This window comes from Rhinopithecus roxellana, chromosome 12 (assembly GCF_007565055.1).
Source record: "Rhinopithecus roxellana isolate Shanxi Qingling chromosome 12, ASM756505v1, whole genome shotgun sequence".
Lineage (NCBI taxonomy): Eukaryota > Metazoa > Chordata > Mammalia > Primates > Cercopithecidae > Rhinopithecus > Rhinopithecus roxellana.
In genome coordinates, this window is record NC_044560.1 from 25,356,709 (window position 1) to 25,379,862 (window position 23,154).

General features: G+C 46.5%; 1 non-coding gene across 1 annotated transcript; it reads left to right on the plus strand.

Annotated features, from left to right (window-relative positions):
• The first annotated feature begins 11,955 nt into the window (after positions 1-11,955).
• LOC115892429 lies at positions 11,956-12,119 on the plus strand. Its single transcript, XR_004052319.1, has one exon. It is a non-coding gene; the product is annotated as a U1 spliceosomal RNA (small nuclear RNA).
• Positions 12,120-23,154: the final 11,035 nt, after the last annotated feature.

A 23,154-nucleotide genomic window follows, 5' to 3' on the forward strand; every position in this document is an offset into this window, starting at 1 on the left:
AAAAAAAGAAGAATAGCCGGGCGTGATGGTGTGTGTCTGTAATCCCAACTACTCAGGAGGCTGAGGCAGGAGAATCACTTGAACCTGGGAGGTGGAGGTTGCAGTGAGCCGAGATCGTGCCATAGCACCCCAGCCTGGGTGACAGAGCAAGACTCTGTCTAAAAAAAAAAAAATTAGTCCATCTGAGACACATTATTGGAGATAGTACAATCCTACATCCAACAGGCACTTGGTGCAGATCTGAACTCACTGAGCTATTGGCTCATGTTCCCCATGTTCTATTAAGTATCATGAGCAGAAATTGAGCTCTTTGGCTTTTACCCACTAAGTATGGCTATAGGACAGGACTCTCTCTCACATACACATTATTGCGTATTATTTTTTGCCATCAGTGTGGGTTTTTTTTTTTTTTTTTTTTTTTTGAGACAGAGTCTTGCTCTGTCGCCCAGGCTGGAGTGCAGTGGCCGGATCTCAGCTCACTGCAAGCTCTGCCTCCTGGGTTTATGCCATTCTCCTGCCTCAGCCTCCCGAGTAGCTGGGACTACAGGCGCCCGCCACTTCGCCCGGCTAGTTTTTTGTATTTTTTAGTAGAGACGGGGTTTCACCGTGTTAGCCAGGATGGTCTCGATCTCCTGACCTCGTGATCCGCCCGTCTCGGCCTCCCAAAGTGCTGGGATTACAGGCTTGAGCCACCGCGCCCGGCCCAGTGTGGGTTTTTAGTTTAGAGGTTATGAAGTGAATTTCTGGGGACAGTCTCTGTTGGGTCGTGTTGACCCTTGTCCCTGTTGACCATGACAGCTAATCTGGTCTGTGAGTCTTTTTTATTGTCTGTTTATTGTCCTGAGAATAATGGTATTTCCTGATACTTGAGACTGCAGCAGTGATAAGTTGTTCAGATCTTGTCTTTCCAATGTTTGGTAAAAATACTATGGGTCCAATAGTTGTCAATATCTGCAAGAGTGACATCTCTATTACAAGAGTGATCGTACTACTCAATGTCCCCCCCTCCCCACCCAACTTTGTTGCAAAGGAGCTCTTGGCTTGAACAAATTTACTATATCTAAAAGACATCTTAGTATGGGAAGAAAACTAAATCTGTAGCATGTAAGGAGCAGTTTTCTTTGATTGGTGTATTCAGGTTTCTAACCAGCTGAAAAATTCAAATACATGTCCTTTAAAGATTAAGTTTCAACCACACTACAGAAAGGAGAGAAAAGATTTATATGATTACATATAAGCAATGGAATCAGCACTTTTCACAACTATACAAATCAAATTTAATAATCTCCAGAACATTAAGGAAGTTCAGTCCTTAATGAAAATGAATGAAAAGAAACTATTCACCCACTGTTACATGCCCTAGAAAGAGAATGTCCTGCCCTACTCAAAAGGGTATCACAATATTACTCAGATTTTCAGCAACGAAGGCCCTCCAAGGATCTAATGATGTTCATGTTTTCCATTTATTTCCTTCACTGATAAACATTGTTAACAGATACCATTGCCTCTCTTTTCACCTGAAGTGATAAGTTACTTAGCACAATTGGTTTCTTGAGAATGCCCCCTAGTTTGGTGGAAGGAATTTTCCTGCTTTATAAATATAGAATATTTTCTCATGAAACAAATTGCCATACTCTTTCGGTGAAGTGAATAGACAGATTAGGTCTCTAAAATGTTAAAGGAGTCACTGCCCCAATTATCTTAGGAACAATAATAATCACTTATATAAAATTAAAATAAGAAAATTAAGCCAGGTATGGTGGCTCCTATCTGCAATCCCAGCAGTTTAGGAGGCTGAGGAGGGAGGATCAATTGAGGTTAGGAGTTGGAGACCAGCCTGGGCAACAGAGTGAAACCTCTGTCTCTACAAATTTTTAAGTATTAGCTAAATTTTTAAAGTTGGCAGGGCATGATAATGCATAACTCTAATCTCAGCTATTAGGGAGCCTGAGGCAGGCTGCAGGGAACGATGCTTGTGCCACTGCCCTCCAGCCTGGGTGACAGAGTGAGACTCCTGGCTCAAGCTGGGCATGGTGGCTCATGCCTGTAATCCCAGGACTTTGAGAGGCTGAGTCAGGCGGATCACGAGGTCGGGAGTTCGAGACCAGCCTGGCCTATATGGTGTAACCCCGTCTCTACTAAAAATACAAAATTAGCTGAGTGTGGTTGCACATGCCTGTAGTCTCAGGTACTCGGGACGCTGAGGCAGGAGAATTGCTTGAACCTGGGAGGCAGAGGTTGCAGTGAGCCAAGTTGTGCCACTGCACTCCAGCCTGGGTGACAGAGCGAGACTCCGTCTCAAAAAAAAAAAAAAGAAAGAAAGAAAGAAAGAGGCCGGGCGCGGTGGCTCAAGCCTGTAATCCCAGCACTTTGGGAGGCCGAGACGGGCGGATCACGAGGTCAGGAGATCGAGACCATCCTGGCTAACACGGTGAAACCCCGTCTCTACTAAAAAATACAAAAAGCTAGCCGGGCGAGGTGGCTGGCGCCTGTAGTTCCAGCTACTCAGGAGGCTGAGGCAGGAGAATGGCGTAAACCCGGGAGGCGGAGCTTGCAGTGAGCTGAGATCCGGCCACTGCACTCCAGCCCGGGCGACAGAGCAAGACTCCGTCTCAAAAAAAAAAAAAAAAAAAAAAAAAAAAGGAGAAAAAAGAAAAGAAAAGGAAAGAAAATTAAGAATTTGTTGAAAATTGTTTTAGTACAATGCTAGGCTGCATGTCTTGCACCTGTACTCCCAGCAACTCAACAGGCTGAGGTGGAAAGATTGCTTTAGGCCAGCAGTTGAAGACCAACCTGGGCAACAGGTGAAGACCTCATCTCTAAAAAGTACAAGGCAAGCTGAGCCAGGAGTGTTGCCTGAGCCCAGAAGTTCCAAGTTCCTCAGCTATAATTGCCCTGCTGCACTCTAGCCCAGATAACAGAGCAAGAACCTGTGCCTTACTTTTTATTTTTATTTTTTACTACTTATGCTTATTTATTTGTTTGTTTATTTTTGACACAGAGTCTTGCTCTGTAGCCCAGGCTGGAGTGCAGTGGTGTGATCTCAGCTCACTGCAAGCTCCACTTGAAATGGGAGGTTTCACTGGGGAAACACATTTTCTTGTTGAATTTCTAACATGAAAAAATAATAGATCTAGCTGTAGATTAATGGTCTTGATAGTTTGGTACAATAAAATAAATGAAATGAAGTTGATAGCAGAGAGCAATCTTTGATGCTTGTGAACAATTTAAATAATGTAAATATTTAATATAAAAAGATATGAAAAAGTTCATTACGTTATTTATTTTATTTTATTTATTTATTTTTTTGAGACAGAGTCTCACTCTGTCGCCTAGGCTGGAGTGCAGTGTTGCAATCTCGGCTCACTGCAAACTCTGCCTCCTGGGTTCAAGCGATTCTCCTGCCTCAATCTCCTGAGTAGCTGGGATTACAGGCACACACCACCACGCCCGGCTAAGTTTTGTATTTTTAGTAGACACAGGGTTTCACCATGTTGGTCAGGCTGGTCTCAAACTCCTGACCTCGTGAGCCGCACGCTACGGTTTCCCAAAGTGCTGGGATTACAGGAATGAGCCACCACACCTGGCCCATTATGTTATTTTTTAAAAAATCAGTGTGACTCTTTTGACAAATTAGAATGGTTTAATAATCTTGGTTAAACTGGGTGTGGTGGCACACGCCTGTAATCCCAGCACTTTGGGAGCCTGAGGTCAGGAGTTTGAGACCAGCCTGGACAACATGGTGAAACCCTGTCTCTACTAAAAATACAAAAATTAGCCGGGTATGGTGGCGGGCTCCTGTAATCCCAGCTACTCAGAAGGCTGAGGCAGGAGAATTGCTTGAACCCGGGAGACAGAAGTTGCAATGAGCCAAGATCGAGCCACTGCACTCGAGCCTGGGGGGTGACAGAGTAAGACTCTGTCTCAAAAAAAAAAAAGTACAAAAAATTAAAATTATGTGTTCAAGTAGATTAAATATATAACAATGAAAAGGAGGCCTAGCATGACTAACTGCATTTTGCTCCCAACCCTTCCTACCCTGTGGTGATATCTTTCAGGCTAACGGCTTTTTTTTAAATTTCTGCACATAGGCCAAGCTATCTATGGGAGGGATTTATCTTACAGTTTCACTTTAAAGCACAGATGATAATAATTCCTTCCCCAAACTAACTGCTGAGAAGGTAGAGAGGTGGTATACACAAGTAACAGTGTTATGTTGAAGACTTCTAAGAGCAGTGTGACCTGACAAAGGCCAAAGAATTTTCACCATCCCCTTGGGCTCTCACTGCAGCCCATAAGTCTGTCACTGTCAGACCTCTTCACCTCAACCACCTCCTTCTTCCTCCCTTCCCTAACGTATAAGGAGCCTGAAAATCATATTAATTTAAGATGGTTCTTTAGGATATTAGTTCACCATCTATTCAGTTTGGTGGCTCTCTGGAATAAAGTCACCTTCCCTGCCCCTACACTTCATCCCTTGACTTACTGGCTGTCATGCAGCAAGCGGTTGAGTGCAGTGAGCCGAGATCACACCACTGCACTCCAGTCTGGGTGACATAGTGAGACCCTGTCTCAAAAAGAAAAAAAAAAGAGATAAATTTGGTTTTAGAACCAGACAAATTAAATGGGAGACTTACTTCCAATGAGACCTAGAAATTTCTAAATTTCTAAAATTTCTACAAGAACTGGGAAAATTGTCTCCATTGAGGAAGCAAGCTGAAGGAGGTAAACTGACATGTTTTCTGAATTGAGAAATACTGAGAAGGCTTTGTCTCTTTTGCCTCCAACTGCTCCTTTTCCTCCTGCCCCTGCACAGTCTTTCTTATCTGAGCCTTCCTGTCCTGCCCTGCCTCTTCTTCCGTCACCATCACCTGAGGAAAGTCCCCAGGGCTCTGGCCCCTTGCCTGAAACTTATGTTCTGACAGCCCCTTTCAAGGTAAAACCCAAACCCACAGGAAGAGGGGAGCCTACTGATTTGTTTTTCTAAGATCACCAGAGCGGGCAAAAAAGAACCAGGGAGTAGGCAAGTGTAGGAGCAAAACTGCAAGTTTATTTTGGTCACCTAAGGTGTGGGGAAGAGGTCTGTCGGCCTCCGACAAAGGAGGCAGGCAGAGTCCCCCGGTGGGGCTCTCAGACGGAGTTCCTGCAGTCCCCACATCCGGACAGAAGTGGAGGACTGAGGAAGACCGCGCGTGGCGACCGTCTGGAGCGGCTTTTCTAGGAGTGGGAGGGCAATAGGCGGAGCACGGGCGTGTCGGGGGGTGTTCCACAGGTGCGACCAGGTAAATCTTGGTCTCTTCGGATTGACGTCACCTGGCGCATGCCTGGTTGGTCTGCACCCTCCCTGGGTGCTGGCTGCATTTTCGCGCGCGCGGGAAAAGTTGGTGAAGAAGAACCCGGAAGTGTGCCATCCTGCCTCCCTTCGTCCAAACACCTACCATTGTGCATACCACTTCACCGAAACGTGAATTATAGCCGGGCGCGGTATTATAGCCGGGCGCGGTAGCTCAAGCCTGTAATCCTAGCACTTTGGGAGGCTGAGACGGGTGGATCACGAAGTCAGGAGATCGAGACCATCCTGGCTAACACGGTGAAACCCCGTCTCTACTAAAAATACAAAAAAAACTAGCCCGGCGAGGTGGCGGGCGCCTGTAGTCCCAGCTACTCGGGAGGCTGAGGCGGGAGAATGGCGTGAATCCGGGAGGCGGAGCTTGCAGTGAGCTGAGATCCGGCCATTGCACTCCAGCCAGGGCGACAGAGCGAGACTCCGTCTCAAAAAAAAAAAAAAAAAAAAAGAGAGTATTATAAAGGACTTCCCTGATCTAAATTTAAATACATTTCACTCTTCTGTTTCTAAAGCAGGCTCCAAGATCCTATAGACTTTGGCAGAAAATTTGACTTAACTGTTGAAACCGTTGAGCCCAAATATTCTGACCTTTATCAATTAATTCCCATGCTGGTGAAGAAGGCAAGGCCACTAACTGGTTGCAAAAGGCAAATTGGAAGGATTTTCAAAAAGAGACTGAAGCAGGGCCGGGCGCGGTGGCTCAGGCCTGTAATCCCAGCACTTAGGGAGGCTAAGGCGGGCGGATCATGAGGTCAAGAAATCGAGACCATCCTGGCTAACACAGTGAAACCCATCTCTACTAAAAATACAAAAAATTAGCCGGGCATGGTGACGGGCGCCTGTAGTTCCATATTGAGGCAGGAGAATGGCGTGAACCCGGCAGGCAGAGCTTGCAGTGAGCCGAGATCACGCTACTGTACTCCAGCCTGGGTGACAAGTGAGACTCCATCTCAAAAAAAAAAAAAAAAAAAAAAAAAGAATGAAGCAGAACATGAAAGGTTCACATTTTAGCCAAATATCTCCATGTTGCCATTCCCCAGGTCCTTCCTAAAAATACAGATTGGAGGATAATTCAGCAATGTACTAAAAAGCCAGACAAACCTGTCTTTGCTTACTTAAAATGGTTTGAGAGCCAGGCATGGTAGCTCATGCCTGTAATCCCAGCACTTTGGGAGGCCGAGTTGAGTGGAACACTTGAGGTCATGAGTTCGAGACCAGCCTGCCAACATGGTGAAACCCTGTCTTGACTAAAAATACAAAAATTAGCCAGGTGGCTACTCAGGAGGCTGAAGCAGAAGAATCGCTTGAACCCTGGGAGGCGGAGGTTGCAGTGAGCTGAGATCCTGCCATTGCAATATAGCCTGGGTGACAGAGGGACACTCCGTCTCAAAAATAACAAAAGAAAGAAAGAAGAAAAAATTAGCAGAGTACAATATAATGTACACGAGAATGATAATCATGACGACAGTCTGTATTTTTTTTTTTTTTCTGAGACGGAGTCTTGCTCTGTCGCCCAGGCTGGAGTGCAGTGGCCAGATCTCAGCTTACTGCAACCTCCGCCTCCTGGGTTCACGCCATTCTCCTGCCTCAGCCTCCTGAGTAGCTGGGACTACAGGCGCCCGCCACCACGCCCGGCTAGTTTTTTGTATTTTTTAGTAGAGACGGGGTTTCACCGTGTTAGCCAGGATGGTCTGGATCTCCTGACCTCGTGATCCACCCGTCTCTGCCTCCCAAAGTGCTGGGATTACAGGCTTGAGCCACCGCGCCCGGCCCAATCTGTATTCTAGAATAGTAAGGGAACCTATTCCATTAGGGAACCAACTGAAAACATCAAATCCCAGTTCACACCCCAGGGTGTGAGGTCACGTGCCTGTAGTCCCAGCTACTCAGGAGGATTAGTAAGGAGGTTTGCTTGAATTTATGAGGTCAAGGCAGAAGTAAACCCTGATCATGCCACTGCAGTCCAGCCTGGGTGACAGTGAGACCTTGTCTCAAAAACAAACATGAAAAAATCCACAAAACCAAACAACAAATTTTCCCCTCACTCTGAAATGACAGTGGCAAACATCACTTTGCTATTGGAAAATTAAAACACCTCCTCTTGCTAAAACACTCCCTCTTGCTAAAACACTCCCTCTTGCTATCAACCTGCCCTCTTACTCTAACATGTCTGACCCACGGTTTAAAATGCCCAAAAACTGATGTACTCAAATTGTAGTACACTTACCTGTTCTGCAACAGCATTTATTTTTGTCTGGAGGAGATCACCATCCATAGCCCTATAAATGTCTAACAGCATGGAATGATGAAGGGCAGTGTCCTTTAGGATATATATATATATATATATATAGCTCTGAAGAAACCCAACATTGGGCGACTTCCCTCAAACTTTTCACTAGGCATGACCACTGTGCTATTTTAGATAGAGAGTCTGTGGGGCAAAACCTGAGAATTATCTGCCTGGCTATCAAGAAGATAGCTTCTTGTATTTTTGGGGAGTGAACACCTTTGCTTCAAGGGAGTGTTTCCTCCCAGGATTACAAATCTTTCTGTAACCTCAGGAAACATTGCTGATGAAAACCAGGCATGGTGGCTCTGGCCTGTAATCCCAGTGACTCAGGGGCTGAGGCAAGAGGATCACTTAAGTCCAGGAGTTCGAGGTTGCAGTGAGCTATGATGGCACCACTGCTCTCCAGCCTGGGCCACAGAGCCAGACACTGTCTCTGAAAGAAAAAGAAAGAAATACATTGCTGATGAAACTGTGGCCTCTTTTGCAGCTCAATAAAAAGCTAGTTATTCACTGGCTAAGGTTGTACTAGACAATCACATGACTTTAGATGATATGTTTAGCTGAGCAGGGAGATGTATGTCTGGTGGCAAATACCTTTTGTTGCATATACATAAATATTCCCCATGCAGTAGAACTTTCTCTAGAAAAAGTCCGTTCAGTTGGTTGTAGGGCCTAGGGCTTATTTTTATTTCTCAGTCCTGACAAGGTAAGGCCGGATTAATGAAGATTCTCCGCAGGTGTAAATTTCCCCTACAAAAGACAGTTTTGCAGAGTTACTTCTGTTTGCTGGCTCTCTGACAGCCATCTTAAAATATGCCAAAGAAATACATTCTGGGGTAAAATATTTTGATTTTCTTCATCTATCTACAGCTTCACCGTGCTGACAGCCTCCAGTCCAAGCATACCTGAAGCCTTTCTTTTTAAAAAGCTTTCCTACCCTTCTGACTGCCTTCAAGTCTCTGCCAAAGCACAAGTCACAGTGACTGACTCCCTGCTATAGCAAGCTCGGAATAAATAGCCTTTGCTTTTTTCCATTTGGTTGGTCTTTGTTTATTTGCAGAAGCTTCAGTGTAGAGTTGACAAGGACTCCATCTTTCACCACACCTTGGTAGTTTCCTCTGAGCCCTTTTCTCTGTTAGTTCTTGGCCTGCCAAGTCCAGTTTTAGAAAAGAATACTGTTGAGTCTAGTTTAGCAAGAGTCCTCCCAACCACTTTTGATAGCTGTTCAATTCCTCTTAGTAATTTTCCATCCACTGACTTTCTTCTCTTGCCAATTGGCTATAATCTTCAACTCCTCCTGCTGTATTTGAGGTTGAGCTCAGTTCTCTGCTGGCCTCTCTTGCCTATTGTAGTACATACAATAAAATCTGTCTCATGTTTTTAACAAGTGTCCAGCGCAGTCCCTCAGAAACTACCTTTGCAAAATTCTGACAATAAGAGAAAGCTGACATGGCTGGCCCCATCTTGGTTCTAGCCTCACAGGCTAGCTGTCTTTGCTCTTTCCTGGGCAATTTCTCCCAAGCTGTCTTTGGGAGTTTATAGTTTAAATCAGGGGTCCTCATCCCCCAGGGCCACAAGACAGCTACTGGTCCATGGTTTGTTAGGAACCCAGCCGAACAGCAGGAGGTGAGCTGCAGACCTTCAAGCATTACCACCTGAGATCTTGTCAGATCTGCATCAGCATTAGATGCTCATCGGAGCTCGGACCCTATTGGGAACTGTGTATGTGAGGGATCCAGATTGCGCACTGCTTATGAGACTGTAATTAATGCCTGATATCCTGAGGTGGAACGGTTTCATCTGGAAACCTTCCACCACCCCCTTCCATGGAACAATTGTCTTCTGTGAAACCAGTCCCTGGTGCCAAAAAGGTTGGGGACAGCCAGAAAAGTTGGTTTAAAATGATAACCTTCCCCAAAACTAAATTACCCCTGTAAAACTCATGAAAGGCCACCAAGTTAGAAGGATGAAAGAGGCCTGAACTCTACTAAGATGTATGCCTCGTTCAATGATTACCAGCCATTATTCCAGAGGTCGCAAGATTTGCAGCTTCCCCAATAACTGCTGTGAACATCACTATTGTAGAACCTAAGATTGGCCTCTTGAGATGTCTTTTCAGGCTTTAGCATTTCTGACTATTGGATGGCACCATTTGGCCCGAAAATCAACCAGTCCCTTAGCCCCTACCCAGAAGCTGACTCAATGCAGGAGGGCCATTTTCCACACCCCTGTGATTTCATCCCCGACAATCAGCACCGCCCAAGCCCTAGCCCCCTCCCCACCAAACTATCTGAAAAACCCATTACCTCCAAGCCTTCAGTGAGATTGATTTGAGTAACAACTCTGTCTCCCACATGTCGTGGCTGGCCTGTGTCAATGAAACTCTTTACTGCAATGCCGTGGTCTCCATGAATTGATTTTGTGTGTATATTAGGCAGGAAGAACCCATCAGGCGGTTACATCTGCAGGATGGTGCCAGTTCTTTCCACAAAGGCTGGTCAGATACCCAGAAAGTATTTCTCCACTACTGCCTGGACAATGTGTCTCCCTGTCAATCTCCAGGAAATGGGGCCTGGATCAAGGATTTAGTATTCAGCAGATACTACACTGTCACCTCATCCCTCATTTTCAATATTTTGCCATGCCTTCCAGTGGCCTAACTGGCCACCATGCCACAGAATCTTTACTTTATGATCTCCAAGGAGAACTCTCCACTCGATGTTTTGTGATTTGAGCAATGGAATAGAATCTGATACTGGTGGGCTGGGAGAGGTTCCCGGACACTGGTGGGATCTCGACCCCAGCTGTGGTGTCCAGGATCTTGACACCACCTCAAGAACGAAGTCAAGGATGAGTCAGCAAATAGTGAAAGAAGAGATTTATCGCAAAGCAAAAAGTACACACTCAAGAAAGGGGAGTTTGGGCATACCGGAGAAAGAACAATGGGTGCTGGGGTTTCATCTTGATGGGTTTCTTTAACCAAGGAGTGGAATATTCATGAAAATTCCCAGGTAAAGGTGGAGATTTCTTGGAACTGTGGCGCCTTCCATTTTTACATCAAATAATGGTCTCACAACTGTCATGCCACTGGTGGGTGTGTGATTTAGTATGTTAATGAGCATATAATGACAGTCTAGTAAAACCTCTGTCCAATCCAGCACCACATTGTGTCCAGTCAGTCTCAACCAGCTTGGTCCACACCCTGGTTTTCCAGCCTCTTATCAGCCCATAGCCTCAAGTCATGTAAATCTACTGCCTAGAATTTGTTATCCTGTGACCACCCTGTATTATTCCTGTTTGAAATCTACTTGTAAATATTCAAATGGTCTTTGACTTGGGCATTCCAACTTTGCTTACTTCACAGTGTTTCCCGCGTAATACATAAGAAAAGATGATCCAGACATTTGTTAAACATCTCAAATAAGATGTAGCCCAGGTATTTGTGTCAAATTTGGATGATTTTGGTTTTGTCTTTGCAGAATATAAAAAACTAACGTAAGGTAAGGACGAAGGTCTGGAGATGGCTGCGCAAGAGATGACAAAGTCCAACACCACGCTTGAGAGTGTCCAATCATCTCTTCTGGGGCAGCGTCTTTTTCTACAGTACTGAATTGGGAAAACAAGCAACAAGATTCATGAAACTGGACAACTGTCTTTATAACATTACCAGTGATAAAGCCAGTAAGGAAGGCTGGTTTGCAGTCATCCAACCTGCCTCTTTACTTTCATAAATATGGTTTCTCTCTGATATTAAAGGGCTTCCCATTTCAAGCGGAATGCTACATCACAAGGATAAGGATGTGAAGAGAACCGGTTTCTTTTGTAATCCTAAACGTTCCGCACGGCAGTTTTTGCGAATTAAAAGCCATTATTTGAAGAAGGGTGCCCAGGATCCATCTGGCGGCGGCGAAGTCTCCGCAACACAGGCTAAGGACGGTGCTTCTTTGAGAGAGTACAGATGCCGGGGCGGGAGGAAAAAAGGGAGAGGCAGACGTCACTTCCCCTGCCGGCTCCTGCAGCGGATTGGTCGGCTGAGTGACAGAAAGGCAGACGAGGACTGGGAAAGGCACTGTCGGTGACATCACGGGAAGGGCGACCTTCTATGTAGATGAGGCAGCGCAGGGACTGCTGCTTGGCCACCTGCTGCTTCGCCACGAAGGAGTTTCCATGCCGCGGAGCGGGCTCAGGACCGCTGGTCGGACCTGAGAATCCCAGCTGTGTGTCAGGGCTAGAAGGGCTCGGGAGTGCGCGTGGCAAGTGACCGTGAGTGAAAGGGTGACGCGTATGAGGCTGTGGCGGGGCGGAGGTGTAGGAAGTCATACTTACCTGGCAGGGGAGATACCATGATCACGAAGGTGGTTTTCCCAGGGCGAGGCTTATCCATTGCACTCCGGATGTGCTGACCCCTGCGATTTCCCCAAATGTGGGAAACTCGACTGCATAATTTGTAGTAGTGGGGGACTGCGTTCGCGCTTTCCCCTGGCTTTTTGTGGTTTAAAAAATAGACTGTATACTAGAAACTATTTTTTTATTTTAGCTGTGTGTTTTTCTTCAAGGTGTTCTAAGTGTAGTTTCAGTGGACAGCTTGGGAATATGGAAGTAGTATATCGCCTGTCTACCAGAGGTGGAATAAGTATGAGCGGTTGTAACACAAGCTATATTGAGGGAGGGCTGCACAGCTCTAAGACTGGCCGCTTTTTGTAGAAGTTGGTGCCAGGTCTCCCGTCTCTTGGCTTCCCATGCTCTGTGAAAATCTTCGTGTTTTTTTACCCCCCAGTCACCTTTTACACAGCCTCTGCTTCTAACCACAGCCCCCGGTTTATAGGATTTCGGTGCCCTTAGCGCACATTCATCCAGGCCCGCAGGTCAGAACCTCAGTATCACCTGTCTTGACCGAAATGCGCTGCGATCCTCCCTGAAGTATAAGGCGGGAAGTTTTATGAGGAGCCGGGTCCAGTTTCCTACTTAATCTCCTGCCGTTTACATATCTTGTCTTTCTTCAGACTTTGTTTAAGCGACAGCTTCTTGTTTGAGGTCACGCTTACACGTCCTACATCCATTGTCAGGCAACTTTCTAGATAGCACTCCGACCCATCCTTCCCACCTCCAAGCAGCCCTTTCCTATTTTTGGTGCCAGTGTCCTCCCCTGTCCTTCTTTCTTCAGGCCCTCGCTTATCACCTTCATGGACAGAAAATACTTAGCCCTCTCTCAACCTGCGGTTTACACCCGACACGCGTCAGTACCCTGGCAAATTCCTTAGTACCCCTTCTCAAATTGCACTGTAAATGCATCTCTTTTTAACTCCCAGAAGTATCTGATTGGTTTTGTCCCTGCACTACATGAATTCCACTACAGAAGAAAACCCCAGGGCTAGAGATGGCGGTTCTGAGCATTGTGCCAGCCTCTCCCAGGGTATGTTTTCTGACCTCACCTACTTCTGATCAGTTGAGGTCAGGAGTTTGAGACCAACCTGACCAACATGGTGAAACTCCATCTCTACTAAAAATACATTTGAAAAAAAAAAAAAAAAAATAGCCGGGCGTGATGGTGTGTGTCTGTAATCCCAACTACTCAGGAGGCTGAGGCAGGAGAATCACTTGAACCTGGGAGGTGGAGGTTGCAGTGAGCCAAGTCGTGCCACTGCACTCCAGCCTGGGCGACAGAGCGAGACTCCGTATCAAAAAAAAAAAAAAGAAAAAAAAAAAGAAAAAGAAAAAGAAAGACAATTAAGAATTTGTTGAAAATTGTTTTAGTACAATGCTAGGCTGCATGTCTTGCGTCTGTACTCCCACCAACTCAACAGGCTGAGGCGGAAGGATTGCTTTAGGCCAGCAGTTGGAGACCAGCCTCAGCAACAGGGCAACACCTCATTTCTTAAAAAATACAAGGGAAGCTGAGCCAGGAGGATTGCCTGAGCCCAGAAGTTCCAATTTGGTCAGCTATGATTGCCCTGCTTCACTCTAGCCTGGATAACAGAGCAAGACCCTGTGCCTTAATTTTTACTTTATGTATATTTTTTACTACTTACGCTTTATTTATTTATTTATTTATTTATTTATTTATTTATTTATTTTTGAGACAGCGTCTTGCTCTGTAGCCCAGGCTGGAGTGCAGTGGTGCAATCTGAGCTTACTGCAAGCTCCGCCTCCCAGGTTGAAGCTATTTGCCTGCCTCAGCCTCCAGAGTAGCTGGGATTACAGGCACACGCCACCACGCCCAGCTAAGTTTTATATTTTTAGTAGAGACGAGGTTTCACCATGTTAGCCAGGCTGGTCTCAAACTCCTAACCTCAACTGATGCACCTGTCTCGGCCTCCCAAAGTGCTGAGATTACAGGTATGAGCCACCTCGCCCAGCCTACTTATGCTTGAAATGGGAGGTTTCATTAGGGAAACATTTTCTTGTTGAATTTCTAACATGAAAAAATAATAGATTTAGCTGTAGATTAAATTAATGGTCTTGATAGTTTGGTACAATAAATGAAATGAAGTCGATAGCAAAGAGGAATCTTTGATTCTCTTGAACAATTTAAATAATGTAAATATTTAATATATAAAGATATGAAAAAGTTCATTACGTTATTATTTATTTATTTATTTTTATTTATTTTGAGACGGAGTCTTACTCTGTCGCCTAGGCTGGAGTGCAGTGGTGCAATCTCGGCTCACTGCAACCTCTGGCTCCCGGGTTCAAGCGATTCTCCTGCCTCAGCCTCCTGAGTAGCTCGGATTATAGGCACACACCACCACGCCTGGCTAATTTTTGTATTTTTTAATTTGTAGTAGTGGGGGACTGCGTTCGCGCTTTCCCCTGGCTTTTTGTGGTTTAAAAAATAGACTGTATACTAGAAACTATTTTTTTATTTTAGCTGTGTGTTTTTCTTCAAGGTGTTCTAAGTGTAGTTTCAGTGGACAGCTTGGGAATATGGAAGTAGTATATCGCCTGTCTACCAGAGGTGGAATAAGTATGAGCGGTTGTAACACAAGCTATATTGAGGGAGGGCTGCACAGCTCTAAGACTGGCCGCTTTTTGTAGAAGTTGGTGCCAGGTCTCCCGTCTCTTGGCTTCCCATGCTCTGTGAAAATCTTCGTGTTTTTTTACCCCCCAGTCACCTTTTACACAGCCTCTGCTTCTAACCACAGCCCCCGGTTTATAGGATTTCGGTGCCCTTAGCGCACATTCATCCAGGCCCGCAGGTCAGAACCTCAGTATCACCTGTCTTGACCGAAATGCGCTGCGATCCTCCCTGAAGTATAAGGCGGGAAGTTTTATGAGGAGCCGGGTCCAGTTTCCTACTTAATCTCCTGCCGTTTACATATCTTGTCTTTCTTCAGACTTTGTTTAAGCGACAGCTTCTTGTTTGAGGTCACGCTTACACGTCCTACATCCATTGTCAGGCAACTTTCTAGATAGCACTCCGACCCATCCTTCCCACCTCCAAGCAGCCCTTTCCTATTTTTGGTGCCAGTGTCCTCCCCTGTCCTTCTTTCTTCAGGCCCTCGCTTATCACCTTCATGGACAGAAAATACTTAGCCCTCTCTCAACCTGCGGTTTACACCCGACACGCGTCAGTACCCTGGCAAATTCCTTAGTACCCCTTCTCAAATTGCACTGTAAATGCATCTCTTTTTAACTCCCAGAAGTATCTGATTGGTTTTGTCCCTGCACTACATGAATTCCACTACAGAAGAAAACCCCAGGGCTAGAGATGGCGGTTCTGAGCATTGTGCCAGCCTCTCCCAGGGTATGTTTTCTGACCTCACCTACTTCTGATCAGTTGAGGTCAGGAGTTTGAGACCAACCTGACCAACATGGTGAAACTCCATCTCTACTAAAAATACATTTGAAAAAAAAAAAAAAAAAATAGCCGGGCGTGATGGTGTGTGTCTGTAATCCCAACTACTCAGGAGGCTGAGGCAGGAGAATCACTTGAACCTGGGAGGTGGAGGTTGCAGTGAGCCAAGTCGTGCCACTGCACTCCAGCCTGGGCGACAGAGCGAGACTCCGTATCAAAAAAAAAAAAAAGAAAAAAAAAAAGAAAAAGAAAAAGAAAGACAATTAAGAATTTGTTGAAAATTGTTTTAGTACAATGCTAGGCTGCATGTCTTGCGTCTGTACTCCCACCAACTCAACAGGCTGAGGCGGAAGGATTGCTTTAGGCCAGCAGTTGGAGACCAGCCTCAGCAACAGGGCAACACCTCATTTCTTAAAAAATACAAGGGAAGCTGAGCCAGGAGGATTGCCTGAGCCCAGAAGTTCCAATTTGGTCAGCTATGATTGCCCTGCTTCACTCTAGCCTGGATAACAGAGCAAGACCCTGTGCCTTAATTTTTACTTTATGTATATTTTTTACTACTTACGCTTTATTTATTTATTTATTTATTTATTTATTTATTTATTTATTTTTGAGACAGCGTCTTGCTCTGTAGCCCAGGCTGGAGTGCAGTGGTGCAATCTGAGCTTACTGCAAGCTCCGCCTCCCAGGTTGAAGCTATTTGCCTGCCTCAGCCTCCAGAGTAGCTGGGATTACAGGCACACGCCACCACGCCCAGCTAAGTTTTATATTTTTAGTAGAGACGAGGTTTCACCATGTTAGCCAGGCTGGTCTCAAACTCCTAACCTCAACTGATGCACCTGTCTCGGCCTCCCAAAGTGCTGAGATTACAGGTATGAGCCACCTCGCCCAGCCTACTTATGCTTGAAATGGGAGGTTTCATTAGGGAAACATTTTCTTGTTGAATTTCTAACATGAAAAAATAATAGATTTAGCTGTAGATTAAATTAATGGTCTTGATAGTTTGGTACAATAAATGAAATGAAGTCGATAGCAAAGAGGAATCTTTGATTCTCTTGAACAATTTAAATAATGTAAATATTTAATATATAAAGATATGAAAAAGTTCATTACGTTATTATTTATTTATTTATTTTTATTTATTTTGAGACGGAGTCTTACTCTGTCGCCTAGGCTGGAGTGCAGTGGTGCAATCTCGGCTCACTGCAACCTCTGGCTCCCGGGTTCAAGCGATTCTCCTGCCTCAGCCTCCTGAGTAGCTCGGATTATAGGCACACACCACCACGCCTGGCTAATTTTTGTATTTTTTAATTTGTAGTAGTGGGGGACTGCGTTCGCGCTTTCCCCTGGCTTTTTGTGGTTTAAAAAATAGACTGTATACTAGAAACTATTTTTTTATTTTAGCTGTGTGTTTTTCTTCAAGGTGTTCTAAGTGTAGTTTCAGTGGACAGCTTGGGAATATGGAAGTAGTATATCGCCTGTCTACCAGAGGTGGAATAAGTATGAGCGGTTGTAACACAAGCTATATTGAGGGAGGGCTGCACAGCTCTAAGACTGGCCGCTTTTTGTAGAAGTTGGTGCCAGGTCTCCCGTCTCTTGGCTTCCCATGCTCTGTGAAAATCTTCGTGTTTTTTTACCCCCCAGTCACCTTTTACACAGCCTCTGCTTCTAACCACAGCCCCCGGTTTATAGGATTTCGGTGCCCTTAGCGCACATTCATCCAGGCCCGCAGGTCAGAACCTCAGTATCACCTGTCTTGACCGAAATGCGCTGCGATCCTCCCTGAAGTATAAGGCGGGAAGTTTTATGAGGAGCCGGGTCCAGTTTCCTACTTAATCTCCTGCCGTTTACATATCTTGTCTTTCTTCAGACTTTGTTTAAGCGACAGCTTCTTGTTTGAGGTCACGCTTACACGTCCTACATCCATTGTCAGGCAACTTTCTAGATAGCACTCCGACCCATCCTTCCCACCTCCAAGCAGCCCTTTCCTATTTTTGGTGCCAGTGTCCTCCCCTGTCCTTCTTTCTTCAGGCCCTCGCTTATCACCTTCATGGACAGAAAATACTTAGCCCTCTCTCAACCTGCGGTTTACACCCGACACGCGTCAGTACCCTGGCAAATTCCTTAGTACCCCTTCTCAAATTGCACTGTAAATGCATCTCTTTTTAACTCCCAGAAGTATCTGATTGGTTTTGTCCCTGCACTACATGAATTCCACTACAGAAGAAAACCCCAGGGCTAGAGATGGCGGTTCTGAGCATTGTGCCAGCCTCTCCCAGGGTATGTTTTCTGACCTCACCTACTTCTGATCAGTTGAGGTCAGGAGTTTGAGACCAACCTGACCAACATGGTGAAACTCCATCTCTACTAAAAATACATTTGAAAAAAAAAAAAAAAAAATAGCCGGGCGTGATGGTGTGTGTCTGTAATCCCAACTACTCAGGAGGCTGAGGCAGGAGAATCACTTGAACCTGGGAGGTGGAGGTTGCAGTGAGCCAAGTCGTGCCACTGCACTCCAGCCTGGGCGACAGAGCGAGACTCCGTATCAAAAAAAAAAAAAAGAAAAAAAAAAAGAAAAAGAAAAAGAAAGACAATTAAGAATTTGTTGAAAATTGTTTTAGTACAATGCTAGGCTGCATGTCTTGCGTCTGTACTCCCACCAACTCAACAGGCTGAGGCGGAAGGATTGCTTTAGGCCAGCAGTTGGAGACCAGCCTCAGCAACAGGGCAACACCTCATTTCTTAAAAAATACAAGGGAAGCTGAGCCAGGAGGATTGCCTGAGCCCAGAAGTTCCAATTTGGTCAGCTATGATTGCCCTGCTTCACTCTAGCCTGGATAACAGAGCAAGACCCTGTGCCTTAATTTTTACTTTATGTATATTTTTTACTACTTACGCTTTATTTATTTATTTATTTATTTATTTATTTATTTTTGAGACAGCGTCTTGCTCTGTAGCCCAGGCTGGAGTGCAGTGGTGCAATCTGAGCTTACTGCAAGCTCCGCCTCCCAGGTTGAAGCTATTTGCCTGCCTCAGCCTCCAGAGTAGCTGGGATTACAGGCACACGCCACCACGCCCAGCTAAGTTTTATATTTTTAGTAGAGACGAGGTTTCACCATGTTAGCCAGGCTGGTCTCAAACTCCTAACCTCAACTGATGCACCTGTCTCGGCCTCCCAAAGTGCTGAGATTACAGGTATGAGCCACCTCGCCCAGCCTACTTATGCTTGAAATGGGAGGTTTCATTAGGGAAACATTTTCTTGTTGAATTTCTAACATGAAAAAATAATAGATTTAGCTGTAGATTAAATTAATGGTCTTGATAGTTTGGTACAATAAATGAAATGAAGTCGATAGCAAAGAGGAATCTTTGATTCTCTTGAACAATTTAAATAATGTAAATATTTAATATATAAAGATATGAAAAAGTTCATTACGTTATTATTTATTTATTTATTTTTATTTATTTTGAGACGGAGTCTTACTCTGTCGCCTAGGCTGGAGTGCAGTGGTGCAATCTCGGCTCACTGCAACCTCTGGCTCCCGGGTTCAAGCGATTCTCCTGCCTCAGCCTCCTGAGTAGCTCGGATTATAGGCACACACCACCACGCCTGGCTAATTTTTGTATTTTTAGTAGGCATGGGGGTTCACCATGTTGGTCAGGCTGGTCTTGAACTCCTGACCTCGTGATCCTCCTAGAAATGGCCTTGGCTAGGAACAAAGTAGGGGGAAATGGTCGCTGGAGCTGGGGCCTGGGTACTGGGCCAGGTTGCCCTGCCGGGGGTGGGGGGTACTCAGGGTTAGAGGCGGCCAAGCACCAAGACTTCAGCATCCCCAACCTCCGAAAGGACTCAGAGAGATGCAGAAACCAAGACAGGGTTCCTCTTTAAGGAAAGAGACTTTTGAGGAAGACCTCAGGACTCTGAACCAAAATCCAGATTTTTCCCCATCTGTAGCTTAATTCCATCTTAATTGGTGCAACTTCATCCTTCCCCTGTGCTCAGGACAAAAAACAATTCTTTTATAGCGTGGTCGTTCTCTGGCCCCATACATCCTATTGGTCAGAAAAGTATGTTTTTTCTTTGGTTAATGTCAGACTTTGGTCTGCATAATCTTTTTCTTTCTTGGTCTGAAAACCACCCAATAGTCCCATATGTCACTTTTTTGGATAAACCTAGAAATGGATCTTTCTGGTCTTAAAGCTTGAAACTTAATATTTGTTTTATCTGAGTTCCTTCCTCAGGAAACAGCCTCTCAAGAAAGCTGTCAAAGAACTGAAATTCATGCCGACAGTGAGATGCTGGGACCCCTCCTTCCTCATGATTGCTTCCTTGCTCCTCCCGAGTTCCGTTTTCTTACACATTGTTACATTTCTTCCCTGCCATCTAAACCTCTGGTGTTGGTCGGCCAGGGAGATGGATTTGAGACTGAGTTCTCATCTCCCCCGCTGCAGCACCCTATTAAAGCGCCTTCCTTGGCAAGAATCATCTCGGTGATTGGCTTTCTGTGCGGTGATTGGTCCTTGCGACGGCCGCTGTCCCCCGCAGATGCCCTCTGCAGCTCCTGCGTGCGGCGCCGCCGTGCACTGCCCTCCTCGTGTGGGACGCGGTTTCGTTTTCATTGCAGCCCTGCTGAATCGGAAGCATCTCCATTGTGCAGATGGGGAAACCGAGGCCCAGAGTGCGCAGTTGGACTGGCCACGAAGGCAGGGCCGCCGGATGCTGTGCGGGGATGGGGCCCTGCACCGCTTGCGCCTCTCACCATGCGGCCTCCGGCCCCTGGGCCCGGTAGCGTCCCTGGAGTGGGCATTTTGAATGAGCGCCCTCCTGGTTTTCACACAAACCTAAGTCTGAAGACTGTGCTGGGGCGGATGTCTGCCCCTCTGGTGACCAGCTCACAACTCCCTCGGGAAGACGATTGACTAGGGAATGGGGACCCTGGGGAGGGGGCCTTCGCGGTGCCATCTGTCTGTGTACGCCAGAAAACAGAAATTTCTGTTTTTTTTTCGCTGGGCTCACAGCAGGTGCTTAGTAAACAGATCTTGTGGCGGGAGCAGAGGCCAGCGGGATTCAGGCAAGACTCCAGGAGTCAACCCCTGGATCTCGGAGGCTCCCCACCGGCGCACATTTGCCTGACTTAACCCTCCCCTCCCCAGTCTTTCTCTCAGCCCTTGGAGGGGAGGCCCCCTTTCCACCCAGGTGGCCCCTGTGGGGGTCACGGCCTGGTTTTCACCCTGAACTTCTGGGATGCGGGAGATGCTGGATGTGTTCACTGGTGTCCTTCCATGATCCCCGTGTGTGGCTGACACCATCTGTGGCCCAACATGACCCCAGCCAGAGCCAAGGGGAATCATTTCTTTTTCCATTTAACATCCTACATTATTACTTGGCTCTTAGCATTCATTAATTCATTCAGCAGCTCTTCGTGGAGATTTGGCCTTAGTCCATGCACTGTGGAAATGGCAGTGAACTAAGCCAACCTGGCACTTTGGGAGGCTGAGGTGGGAGGACCGCTTGAGCCAAAGAGTTGGAGACTAGCCTGGGCAACATCTCATCTCTACAACAAGTAAAAATTTAGCCAGGCATGGTGGCCCCAGCTACTCAGGAGGCTGAGGTGGGAGGATCCCTTAAGCGCAGGAGGTCGGGGCTGCAGTGAGCCATAATTTTGCCACTGCACTCCAGCCTGGATGACAGAGCAAGACGCTGTCTCAAAGGAAAAAAAAAAAAAAGACAACATACATGTTGGAGAAAACGGAACAGCCACTGGAGGGACCTCTTTAGCTGGGAGTCAGGGGTAGCTCCCTCAGAAGGTGATATTTTTGAGCCAAAATCTGGTCGGGAGTCCGCTGTGCAGAGGAAGGGGGAAGAGTGTACCAGGGAGAGAAAATGGCAGTGCAAAGGCCCAGAGGTGGGACCATGCCTGGTGTTTGAGGAATCAAGAAGGCCATGAGCAGCCGGGTGTGGTGGCTCACGCCTGTAATCCCAGCACTTTGGGAGGCCAAGGTGGGTGGGTCACTTGAGGTCAGGAGTTTAAGGCCAGTCTGGCCAATATGGTGAAACCTCATCTCTACTAAAAATACAAAAATTAGCCGGGCGCGGTGGCTCACGCCTGTAATCCCAGCATTTTGGGAGGCCGAGGTGGGTGGATCATAAGGTCAGGAGATCGAGACCATCCTGGAGAACACGGTGAAACCCCGTTTCTACTAAAAATACAAAAAATTAGCCAGCCGTGGTGGTGGGCACCTGTAGTCCCAGCTACTTGGGAGGCTGAGGCAGGAGCATGGTGTGAACCCAGGAGGCGCAGGTTGCAGTGAGCGGAGATCGCGCCACTGCACTCCAGCCTGGGCGACAAAGCCAGACTTTGTCTCAAAAAAAAAAAAAAAAAAATTACAAAAATTAGCTGGGCGTGGTGGTGCTTGCCTGTAATCGCAGCTACTCAGGAGACTGAGGTAGGACAATCGCTTGAACCCAAGAGGTGGAGGTTGCAGTGAGCCGTGATCGTGCACCACTGCACTCCAGCCTGGGTAACAGAGCAAGACTCTGCCTCAAAAAAAAAAAAAAAAGAAGGCCATGAGCCAGGGGGAGAGAGAAGGAGATGAGGTGGGAGAAGTGGGGCGGGGCCAGATCTGGGGGGCCCTGTGAGCCATGGGAGGACTTTGAACTTCATTTTAGGTGCGGTAAGAGCTAGTAGAGGGCTTTGGGCAGGGGAGGGGTATGACCTGTACTGTGTGAAATTGAGTGGGGTGAGGGGATGAGCAGCGAAGCAGAGAGACCCTTGGGGAGCCACTGAGCAGTCCAGGCAGTGGCTTATGTGATACACATCGGAGTCCTGGGGTGGTGCCAGGCACACAGCAGGCGCTGCAGGATGGCAGTCATTGCTGTTCCTGTTTTTGTTTATTTGACACAGGGTCTTGCTCTTTCACGCAGGCTAGAGTGCAGTGACACAACCGCAGCTCGTTGCAGCCTCAACCTTTCAGGCTCAAGCAATCCTCCTGCCTCAGCCTCTCAAGGAACTGGGATTACAGGAGGTGCATGCCACCATGCCAGGCCAATTTTTTTGTGTTTTTTTGGTAGAGATGGAATCTCACTATGTTGCCAGGGCTGTTCTCAAACTCCTGGGCTCAAGCAGTCCTCCTACCTCGGCCTCCCAAAGTGTTGGGATCACCCAGCTTGCTGTTATTATTTAAAACTCTGGGCTGGGCGTGGTGGCTCACGCCTATAATCCCAGCACTTTGGGAGGCCGAGGCAGGCAGATCACTTGAGGTCAGGAGTTGGAGACCAGCCTGGCAAACATGGTGAAACCCTGTCTCTACTAAAAACATAAAAATTAGCTAGGCGTGGTGGCGCATACCTGTAATCCCAGCTACTCAGGAGGCTGAGGCAGGAGAATTGCTTGAACCCAGGAGGCAGAGGTTGCAGTGAGCCGAGATCGTGCCACTGCACTCTAGACTGGGTGACAGAGCGAGACTCCATCTCCAAAACAAAACAAAACAAACAAAAAAACCAAAAACCCTTTGGAATCAGGCACACCTAGGTCGCGGCTGTGACTTGAGCTCTTTGTGGCTGGGTGCATTGGAGTCAATTATTTAACTTCGCTGAGACTTCATGCTGTCATCTGTAAAGTGAGTAGAGTGGTGCTGGGAATGTTAAAGCAGGTAAGGGACAGATGTAACGTTTTGGGCACAGGGCCTGGCTCGTGGTTGGTTCAATATTTTTGTCATAAT